Source organism: Chrysochloris asiatica, unplaced genomic scaffold (assembly GCF_000296735.1).
Source record: "Chrysochloris asiatica unplaced genomic scaffold, ChrAsi1.0 scaffold00038, whole genome shotgun sequence".
Lineage (NCBI taxonomy): Eukaryota > Metazoa > Chordata > Mammalia > Afrosoricida > Chrysochloridae > Chrysochloris > Chrysochloris asiatica.
In genome coordinates this window covers 10,143,684-10,154,803 of record NW_006408556.1, presented here as the reverse complement: position 1 = coordinate 10,154,803, position 11,120 = coordinate 10,143,684, and the positions used below count along the sequence as shown (strand labels likewise).

At 42.9% G+C, this 11,120-nt stretch overlaps 1 pseudogene; it reads right to left on the bottom strand.

Annotated features, from left to right (window-relative positions):
- Positions 1-4,026: 4,026 nt before the first annotated feature.
- LOC102841193 lies at positions 4,027-10,672 on the bottom strand (annotated as a pseudogene).
- Between the last annotated feature and the right edge of the window lie 448 nt (positions 10,673-11,120).

Here is an 11,120-nt window from a genome sequence, read left to right as displayed (position 1 = left end):
CACAACAAAGAGGAGGATATGGGAGAGAGGGAAGAAAGAAAAAACAATAAAGGAGGCATTCTTGGACAAGAGTTCTGGAAACAACAGAGGTACAGTCCTTCTGTGATCCTCTGAGGAATTTTGAGGACCATGTATTCACTGATTTCCATCCCCTGTTGGTTGAAGATGGCCTCGGGAAGTATCCATCCTCTTGGTACTTGTCAGACAAGCTCTAGTGGTACCTGAGAAGCCCCTTAGGCTTGAGGTGGAAAGCGTTCACAGTGCAGGAACTATCGGTCATGCCATAACTTCTGTGAACTCAGGAGGGCTGAGGGAACATAGGGTGGACCCACCCCATCCTTAACCCCTTCGTTCCTTCACCAAGTAGCATGGCTAAAGTGATATAAGGAGGCTTTCTTAGTTATCTAGTGCTGCTGTAACAAAATACACCATAAGTGGGTGATTTTAAAGAACAGCAATGTATTTTCTTGAAATTCAGGAGGCTAGAAGTCTGAATTAAAGGTGTGGTTCTTGAGAGGTGGTGGGATGTCCTTCTTTGTTTAGTTCAGTTTCTAGTTGTTGTTGTTGTTAAGTGCCGTTGAGTCAGTTCTGACTCATAGCGACCCTGTATAGGGTTTCCAAGGAGCAGCTAATGAGTTTGAGCAGCCACACTTGCAGTTCAAACTGACTTTGTAGTCCAGTGCATTAACCCACAGCACCACACCAGGACTCCTCAGCTTCTGGTAGCTGCCAATAATCCTTGGCATGCATGGGCTTCTAGATGCACCTGCCACATGCGGCTGTCCATATGGAATCTCCCACTCATATATGTCTCTGTATTTATTCTGGTCTTTTTATAGCTCAGAAGTGATTAGGTATAGGGCCCGTTTTACTCAGGTATTCTCTCGTTCACATAAAAAAGAAAATTCATGTTTCCCAAAATGGTGATGTGCCAGGGAGCTGGTTCCAACACATAGCGACCCTGTTGAGAGTTTCTGAGGCTGTAAATCTTTATGGGAGCAGAAAGCCTCATCTTTCTCCCATGGAAGCTGGTAGTTTTGAACTATTGACCTTGAGGTTAGCAGCGTAACTCATAAGCACTACGCTACCAGGGCTCTTTATTGACAGATGTAGAGGTTAAGATTTCAGCACATTTTTTTTTTTTTTTTCCTGAGGGGAGGAGGGTACAATTTAAACTATAACAGAGGTCTTTTTTTTAATGCTCAAATTACAGGGTTATTAAATCCATTTCAAAACACACAATGAGAAGTAAAGGGGGGAAAGGTGAGTTAAAAAGGATAGGAGTGCAAGTGGAATGGCAGATCTACACAACCTGAGCCCCGGGCACACACAGTCATGTGTCCTGTCTCTGTCTCGTTCTCCCTCTCAGCTGTTGCTGCATCAGTCTTCCCCTTTGGATTGCAGGACCACAGCAGAGGTCCCAGAGATGGGCCCTGGGCTCTGCCTGGCACCGTTGAGTCTCGCTAATTAAGCTTGATGAATAGCCATGAATTTCATTTGTGTTTTTTGGACAGGGGATACATGGAACCAAAATGGATGCCACCATGATTCTAAAGTACCCCCTGGAAGGTGGCCTTTTGAAATATAATTCTGAGCAGACAGGAGATAGAGATGTTGAGTATAAGCGAGCAGATGAGCAATGCTATGTGCCAGCAGACATTAGAGATGTGCAATTGAGTTGTAGATAAAAACTTTTCTTGACCCCAATTTTTCTACTGAAACCAGGAACTCGATTAGGGGCAGGCCAAGGAAGATGTACAAATGTTTCTTCCTGTGTTGCTTCAGAAACATGAGGAAGACCATGGTCATCTTACTATGCCATCTTGCTACTTTTTTTCCTGTCCTTACCTGAGTTCTAGACAAAAACAAAACAAAATTTCCCATTGCTTTCAAGAAGATTCTGACTCATGGCAACCCCATATGTTGCAAAGTAGAACTGTGCTTTGAGAGTTTTCCAGGTTGTGACCTTTCAGAAGCAGATATCCAGAGTTTTCTTCCAAGATACCTCTCTTGTTGCTGTTAGGTGTCATTGAGTTGGTATCGAGCCATAGCGACCCTATGCACAGCAGAATGAAACACTGCCCAATCCTGGGCCATCCTCACTACTGTTGCCACGCTTGAGTCCATCCATGCTGCCACTTGGCCAATCCATCTCGTTGGGGGTCTTCCTCTTTTTCTCTGACCCTCCACCTTACCAAACATGATATCCTTCTCCAGTGACTAGTCCCTCCTGACAATATGTCCAAACTATGAGAGACGAAGCTTGGCCATCTTGGCCTCCAAGGAGCACTCTGGCTGCACTTCTTCCAAAACAGATCTATTGGTTCTTTTGGCAGCCCATGACACTTTCAATATTCTCCATCAACACCATAACTCAAAAGCATCAATTCTTCTATGGTCTTCTTTATTCACTGTCTTGCTTCCGCATCCATATGAAGTTATTGAAAATACCATGGCTTGGGTCAGGTGCACCTTAGTCTTCAAGCTGACATCTTTGTTCTTCAGCACTTGAAAAAGGTCTTGTGCAGCACATTTGCCTAATGCAATATGTTGTTTGATTTCTTGACTGCTGCTTCCATGAGTGTTGATAGTTGATGCAAGAAAAATGAAGTCCTTAACTACTTCAATCTTTTCTCCATTGATAAGAATGTTGTTTATTGGTCCAGTGGTGATGATTTTTGTTTTCTTTACATTGAGATGTAATCCATACCAAAGGCTGTGCTCTTTGATCTTCATCAGTAAATGTTTTAAGTCCTCTTCACTTTCAGCAAGCAAAGTTGTATCATCTGCATATCACAGGTTGTTAACGAGTCTTCCTCCAATCCTGATGTCACGTTTTTCTTCATAGAACCCAGCTTCTCGGATGATATGCTCAGCATACAGGTTAAATATGTATGGTGAAAGAATACAACCTTGTCACACAATTTTCTTAATTTTAAAACATTCAGGGTTCCCATGTTCTGTTCAAACAAATGCTTCTTGGTCCAGGTACAGATTCCTCATGAGCACAATTAAGTGTTCTGGAATACTCATACTTCATAATGTTGTCCAAAGCTTGTCATGATCCACATTTTGTGTTGTCAATAAATCACAGGTAAACATCTTTCTGAAATTCTCTGCTTTCAGCCAAGATCCATAGGACATCAGCAATGATATCAAGATGCCTCTAGGTGGACTCAAATTTCCAATCATTCAGTTACCAGCCAAGGGTGTTAAGAGGTTACACCAGCCAGGGACTCTAAGCTCTATGCACTCTAAATTAAACAGAAAGCCCACTAACTTGACTGTTCTTTTCTCACATCTACCCATACCTTCATTAGTTCCTCAGTATTAATTGATCACTCGTGCTCTGAGAGCTGGGAAAGAGTTTTGCCCAAAAGGTAGGGACTGAACCGTAGGCCCATCTTGGAAATGGCAATGGAAGCACAATGAACCACAGGCAGTGACCTCTACCCTAGTTCTCCACTCGCAACTTTCTTCCCAAAGTATCAAAAGTGAGCAGGAAAAGAACAAAACCGAGAGCACTACAAGGGGCCAGTGGTTAGAAGTAAGCTAAAGTTTGATGGAGTTGTCAGTTCTAGAAAATTTCCAGTTGACTGAGTAGGTGCTCCTTCCATTGTGTTGTAGCAGCAGACTTGTGAGAGTTCAAACAAGCACATACATGCCTTCTGAATCGGAAAGAAACATGAGACTTTCTGCTCCCACAAAGATGTACAACCTCAGAAATGCTATACAGGATTGCTATGAGTCAGAATCGACTCGATGGCACTTAACAACAACAGCCACGCCTTCTGAATACATGCTCTGGGGGAGCCAGGTGATAAGGGTAGACACTTAGGGAGGGTAATCCCTAGTCTGGCTTTGGCTAGTGAGCTGACCAGTTGGGTCCCTGTGACATTGGGTCTGCCCTATCTTTTTGCCAGCTCACCAACCTGCTCACACATTCTAAGAGCTTTGTATGTCCTCTGTGCAGTTGAAACAAAGGGCCACATGAAAAAATAACACACGGACAAGAAACATGCATATTTATGAAGCGTTGGTAGTTGAAGTTGCAGCAGTACCACGCTGAGGTGGCTGCTGACCTTGGGTCTCATATTGATTTTCATTATCCTCTTCATTGCCCTCCTTTCAAAGCTGTCTTTGGCGAGGAGGACCCCTACGAAATCGTGGTCTATCACCCCGATACATATTCTGTCTCACTGGTGTACTTTGTTCTCCTGCACCCTGGTTGTCAGCACCCTCCATCACCTCTCTCTGTTAAGGAAGGTTGGTATACTGCTGTCGACGCCCATAGGTCTCAGCATGTAGTAAGGTGGGAACCATTACCTGAGGCAGGGTGTGCGCTAATGGGCCTGGCCTTCAGGAGCACGCTCTGATCCCTCATTCTTTCCCCCACTCTCACTATACTGGTCATTTTGCTGATAATTGCGTAGAGGACCCCCACGACATGGTACCGTCTATGATGGTTACCGTCTGCTGCATATTTACTGCCTTGCATTGGAACTCCACCAGGGCCTGTAACGTTTGCTGCCTTTTCACCCTTTTCTCCTTCAACAACATCAGACTCCTCAATCTCTCCATCTCCTACACTACGAAGGTACTACTTCCTGGGGTTATTCTTCTTTATGGCAGTCTGGTGTACAAACACATCTTCCTTGGTGCTGTTCCTGTTGATGAAAAACATATCCGTTCCTTACACTGAACCATTGTACTGTTTCCAAACTTTACTTGCGATGACCTTCTTGTCTCCGCTGACAGGCACCATCTTTGTGTGGCCGCCCGGGCGGAGGGCGGCTGCTGGATCTAGGCCTCGCGACTCATGGTTGCGGTGATGGTGACTGGAGCCAGCTATGGCAGCTGCTGCGGCTCCTCCCAGGGTGTGATGGTAACCAGGTCAGTGGCGGCGGCGAGGCTGCCCAGGGCGCTCTCCAGATCATCAGTTTTACATTCAGCAAATCATTGCAATGATTACAATCCCTTCATGTACCATCAGCGACAGTATCTACCTCTATTACTTTTTTTTTTTTTTTTTATGTGTACATTCCACATTGAAAATATATATTTGTTTAAATGTCCTAAGGGCACATTTTGCAAGTCAGCTTCCTGCCAACAGGCACACTGCCTTTGTCAGTCCATGGGCCTATAGTCCTCTGCTTCTCTATCCCTCTATGCCATTGACTCTGCCAAGGCCCAGTCTTACATGCATCAGGTCAGGCTTGTCCTTGCACGGATGAAAGATGTGTATGTGCTAGAGGCCTTGTCTTCTAGACCAGGTGTGCCTTATCTTTCTTGGTGTGATAGAATGTTCTGGTGGCTATTGGAACACTGCATAGTTAGGGCACTTCACTCAGGCTTCATGGGCTAGTCCATCTTAGGCCACCTATTTTCTTACACTCAGAACTGCAGGACAAGGGTCAACTTCCCAGATGTCCCAGAGTCATGCCAGCAAGCTCTTAGATACTGCAGGGCTCATTGTATACCGTGCCTGTGTGCCATCTTGTTCCAGTAAGGATCTAAAGCAGACCATGGTGGAGTAAACTTAATCACACTGAGAAAGTCTAGTTAATAATGATGTTCTATAAACTGATTCTTCTTAAACAAATAAACGGTTTCTTAATGATATTATTTCCATATTAACTGCATTATTAAATTGCCATTTGAAAGCAATATTTAAATAAATGTAATTCTCAGGGGCAGGTTGATTCAATTACTATCACATTGTAATTTATCTTGACTTTGGGACCAGTCAGTCATTTGTCAGCTGCAATGGTTAAGCACTGAACTACTAACTGAAAGACTGGCCATTTGAACTCACCCAAACTACAACACAGGAGAGAGAAGAAAAAAGGTTGGCAATTTGCTCCCATAAAGATTACAGCCTTGGAAACCCTGTGGGGCAGTTCTGTTCTGTCACATAGGATTGCTGGGTTGAAACCAATAAAGGGATAGCTATGTGGCACTGTAGGGTAAGCACTGGACCACAAGGTTGGCAGTTCAAATCCACCAGCCACTCCTCAGAAACCCTATACAGGCTAGCTATGACTTGATGGCACTTAACAACAACAACATAAAGGTATTGGTGGGTGTAGGGAAGCCCCAGGGAAAAGTCCAACGTTCTGGAGTGTTCTAATAGTGTGTGTATGGAGTGGGGGGGGGGGAGAAGGGTATGATTACAGCAAATTAATTTTCAAAACTCTGAAACACTTAAAAATCCCTAAACCTATCTGGTCCCAGGCCATCCAATATGAAATTCTGGACTTCTGTGTTAGATCACTTCCATTCCAGAGGAAAATTTATGTTTTTAACTTGTTTTTAGTAGGATTTCTTTACCTAGAATTGGCTTTGATGTAAAATATAAAGATCTTTTAACACTTCAGAATGTTATGTAAGAATGTGAACGACAATAAAGCGTATAGCACAGGGAGACCCAAGGGGCTACTTGGAGAGAATTTATCAAAAAGGACTTTTGGAAAAAATAGATGATTGGGACATACTAAAAATTAAAAACGTATGTGTATCAAAAGACTTCACCAAAAGAGGTAAAAGGTAACCCACACAATGGGAAAAAATCTTTTGCAATCACACATTGGACAAGGGACTAATTTCTAAAATATTTAGGAAATTACAACACCCTCTACAAGAAAAAGACAAATAGTCCAATAAAAAATGGGCACAGGTCATGAATAGACACTTCAGCAAGGAAGACATTCCATCTTCACTAGTTATTAGAGAGATGCAAATCAAAACAACAATGAAATATTATCTCACACCAGCAAGAACAGGGAAGTTCAAAACAGTAGAGGACAATAAATGCTGGCGAGGATGTGGAGAGACTTGGGCCCTCCTACATTGCTGGTGGGATTGCAAAATGGTGCAATCACTCTGGAAAATAGTATGACACTTCCTCAAAAGTTGGAAATAGAAATACCTTATGTACCAGCACTTCCTCTACTTGGTATTTATCCACAAGAAATACGAGCCATAACATGAGTAGAAGATATATGCACAGCAATGTTCATAGTAGCACTATTCACAATTGCAAAAAGATGGGGACAACCTAAATGTATATCAATGGATAAACAAATTTTGGTATATACACACAATGGAATAATATGTTACTTTGAAGAATAACAAGGAAGCTGTAAGCCACGGCATAACATGGATGAACCTTGAGGACATCATGCTGAGTGGTATTAGTCAGTCACAAAAGGAGAAATACTGCATAAGACCATTATTGTAAAAGCTTAAGAAAAAATACCTACACTAAAAGGGGAAAAAAAAAGTATTTGCTGGTTACCCGGATTGTGGGGGAGGGGTGGGGAGAGAGGAGAAGGTAGAGCACAGGGTAAGGAATTGACACACAATAGTTCAGGTGTTGGGGGGGGGCAATACACAAGAAAGGGGAGGGGAGTGAAAGAGCAAGTCATATAGGAGAACATTTACACAGGTTTGCATGGGCTAAATGGAACAGAGGTGATGTATGCTCAACCTTGGAACAACAGGGTTCTGTGATACAGGGATTGAGGCATATCGGAATGGGTAAGAGAGGGGAAATAATGTTAAGATGCTTGACTGTCCTATGAATCTTGTTTTACCTTGCCTACTATTATAAAATAGACACTTGAGGGGGAGAGAAAGGAATAGCCAGAAATATGAGTATAGAAAGCTTGTAGCTCATCTTCAGCCTATAACTTATTGGAATACCTAAAAGGGGTCCTAGAATTTGCCCAGTGAAAGAGGCTTCCTGCAGAGCCTTTGTAGTGTATAAGACCTTAGGTGGAATCCTGATCCGGATCCAGAATCTTCTGAGGTGGGAAATCCCCACTTGAAAAGACAAGCAGACCAGCCTGGAGCATCTAGGGGAACAGAAAGACCAGCAGAAAAAATAAAAAAAAACAACAACAGCAGTCTGATTGACTACCACAAGAACAAGTAAGTTGTTTGCTGAGGAGCCATCAAGGCAAGCAATCAAGTCCCTTCAGGGAAAACCCCCTTACAAGATTGAAACTCAAAGGGAATACACGAGCAGGCATGTAATCTTGCTGGTAACCACATTGGTCTACCGATGAAGGGACGTGGGGGAAAAGCAGCAATGAAGATGTGGGCTGAGTTCCACCACATTACATAGCCTCCCGTCAACCTGGAGTAAAACCTGGTTGGCCAGCTGTATGGTGAGACCTGGGGACTCCTGAGCCCATAGACAGGGACATAGCCACAGAGGACTAGAACGCAGAGTGAAGTGTCCAGCTGATATGAAGTGAAGGGAGATGCACAAGAACACCCATAGTTGCAGATAGTACCTATGTGACCTAGCTTCAATGGCTGGATGATCAAAACTCTACTAGAGGAAGAAAGAAGCAGGGGAGGAGGGTGGGGGAGGGGGGAGTGTAATCCACTAAAATTTGATGAACTTGACCTATACTTATGGATATAGTAGCTTAAAAGAGGGGAGGAATCTTCACAGCAAGCATCATTCCCACCACTTCTGTACACAGGGTTGATAGGGATGGGCAGCTTAGACATTGTCTACCTAAAATAAGGGGGCTATAAAGTTGGTGCCTGGCTTACAAGCTTGCAAGTGGGAGTTTAGCTTTAGAGGGTGCAGGGGAAGGTAGAATCTCCACTGAGTGGTTTTCAACCTGTCTTGATGGGCCTGGTGAAAGGAGATGGGGATAAGACTCTTGTGGTTCAATAGTGAGTAATTGTTATCAGGACTGATTGTGAATGTTGCAAATGTAAAGGTAGATGTTTTGTAACAAAAAGAGGGGAGTGGGTGATCTTGCAGTCCAGGGGCAGAGGACCCTGGGATCATAAAAGGAGAAGAGCAGGAGAGGAGTATGGGACCCTATTCAGAGAAACAGCAATGCCAGTGATGGAGGCAGAGATGATGACTTGGAGAGATGGAGCAACTGGGGGCTCTAGACTCGTGGAGGGAGAGGGGCTTTGTGCTGGCGGCCAGGGCAGGCTTGCAGGGTATGCCCTTTGATTGTTTTAATGATTATATATTCCTGAGTGTTTTTGGTGTTCATCCACACAAAAAAAAAACAAAACAAAAAACAAAGGGAATAGAAGCAAATGCTGTTGAATGATGATGCATGGAGGGGACTGTAATCATTGTAATGAAATAAAATACATTAGGATGAGTGTAAAGCTGATGTTCTCCCATGTAAACTATCACTCAATTCACTATGAAAACTTTTTTAAAAAAAGGACTTTGGGCAGAGGAATGATCAGGGTTGAGAATACCAAAGGGAAACAGCATTGAGCCAGTGTCATCACTCACTCACTGTGTATCCTTGGGTTAATAACTTAATCTCTTTGTGCTTCATCTTCATTTTCATAATACAGTAAAATCTTAATTTAGTTGATTTCACAACCATCATCCTGTGAAGTAGAGACAAGCAGCTTTGACATGAGAAAACCAGAGAAACTGCTCAAGGCTATGAAGCAAATTCATGACAAGTGAGCACTGGTAGTCCGATTTCCCCACTCCACGCCAGCATTCTTTCCAATCAGTTCTTTGTTTACAGTCATGACCCCTCCCTGACTTCAGCAGGACAGAATCCTGTCACATGGTGTTCCTGGTCTGGCCAATTCTCATGCAAGCAAGAAGGGCTCTAAGATGCTTCCAGAAATGTCAGCCTTCAGTATTCCTTTTTTAATATCTCCACCCAATAAATAGGTACATATTCCAACTTGATTTAGCAAACAACAATGACATAGTTCAGACAGTGCAACACGATTTTGCTTGCAGAAGAAGCAGGATTAACTGAGTGGATTTAATTGTTGTAGGGGGATTAAACGCAATTCTATAGTTCAAAGGTAGAATCAAGAGTGGGTTCCTTTTCTTCTAAATGCACAGAAATTCACATGGAGAACTTCAACTCTGCAGATACAAGTAAAAGAAAGTGGTGTGTAGTACCAACTCTTGTCTCCCTAGGCCTGGTAGAAAAGAAAGCAGAGAAAATAATTGCAGCCCTCTCTCTCATCCCACTCTCTGCTCCCTTGCCACTGCTATCCATTTATGGACCACGAAGACAATCACTAGGATAAGGAATCCACATAATGCAAATCATTGATTCAACATCTTGAAGCAGAGAGGAAAGAAAGGTGGGGAACAGATCACAGGTGATGGTGGGTCAGATGGAGAGCAAACAATTTGGAGTTTCATCAGTATAGATACAAAAAGTTATCAGTTTCTTGTAGTAGGTACAGTCTTTCAAAAAAAAAAAAAATAGTGATATGCAGTAGACAATCACACATCACATTAGTTATCTATCATTGTGCAACAAATGAGTAGTAAATTAACCCCCAAATCATTCATTATTTCACACAGTTTCTGGGGGTATTGAGTTTGAGAGGGGCTTAGCTGGGTGGTTCTGGTATCTCATGAGGTTGCAGTCAAGATACTGATAGGAGCTGTAATCATGTGAAGGGTTGACTGGTGTCAGCTGATCTGCATCAAGATCACATGGCTGTTGGCTAGTTGCCTAAGTTCCTTACATCTATTGGCAAGAAGTTTCAGGCTCTCAGCACTTGGGTTCTCCATAGGTCCAATCACAACATGCCAGCTGGTTTTTCCTAGAGTAAGTGATCCAAGCCAGTACAAGGAGAAAGCAACAAAATATTCTACTAATTACTCACAAACGTCTAACACCATTACTTCTGCCATGTTCTATTTGCTAGTGTTCCAAAGTTCAACACACTTTTATGGGCAGGAAAATGAGATCCCACCTTTTGAAGTGACTAGTATTTAATAATTTGTGGATCTATTTAAAACCACACATTCTGAGATCAGTAGCAGAAATATGTTGTTCAGGATGAGTATCACCATAGGGTTGTGGAACTGGCTTGCTAAAGATCTGAAAAAATCTAGAAGGAAGACTCTCCAAGTCTTCCCATCTACAGCCTGTTTCCAGGTGCCAAAGACCTCAGGGCTTCCTAGTAAATGAGGCCCTGTTGTAACCCATTCTTCTAGGCAGTCCCTGTGTCTTCATAATCTTCCTACTTCTTATTACATCCACCCTGCTTCCCATTAGTGATTCTGGCTGCCTAATTTTGGAAAACAATCTGTTAAATGAAGTATTCAAAGTTTGTAATGAACCTACGGGTCCCTTAGG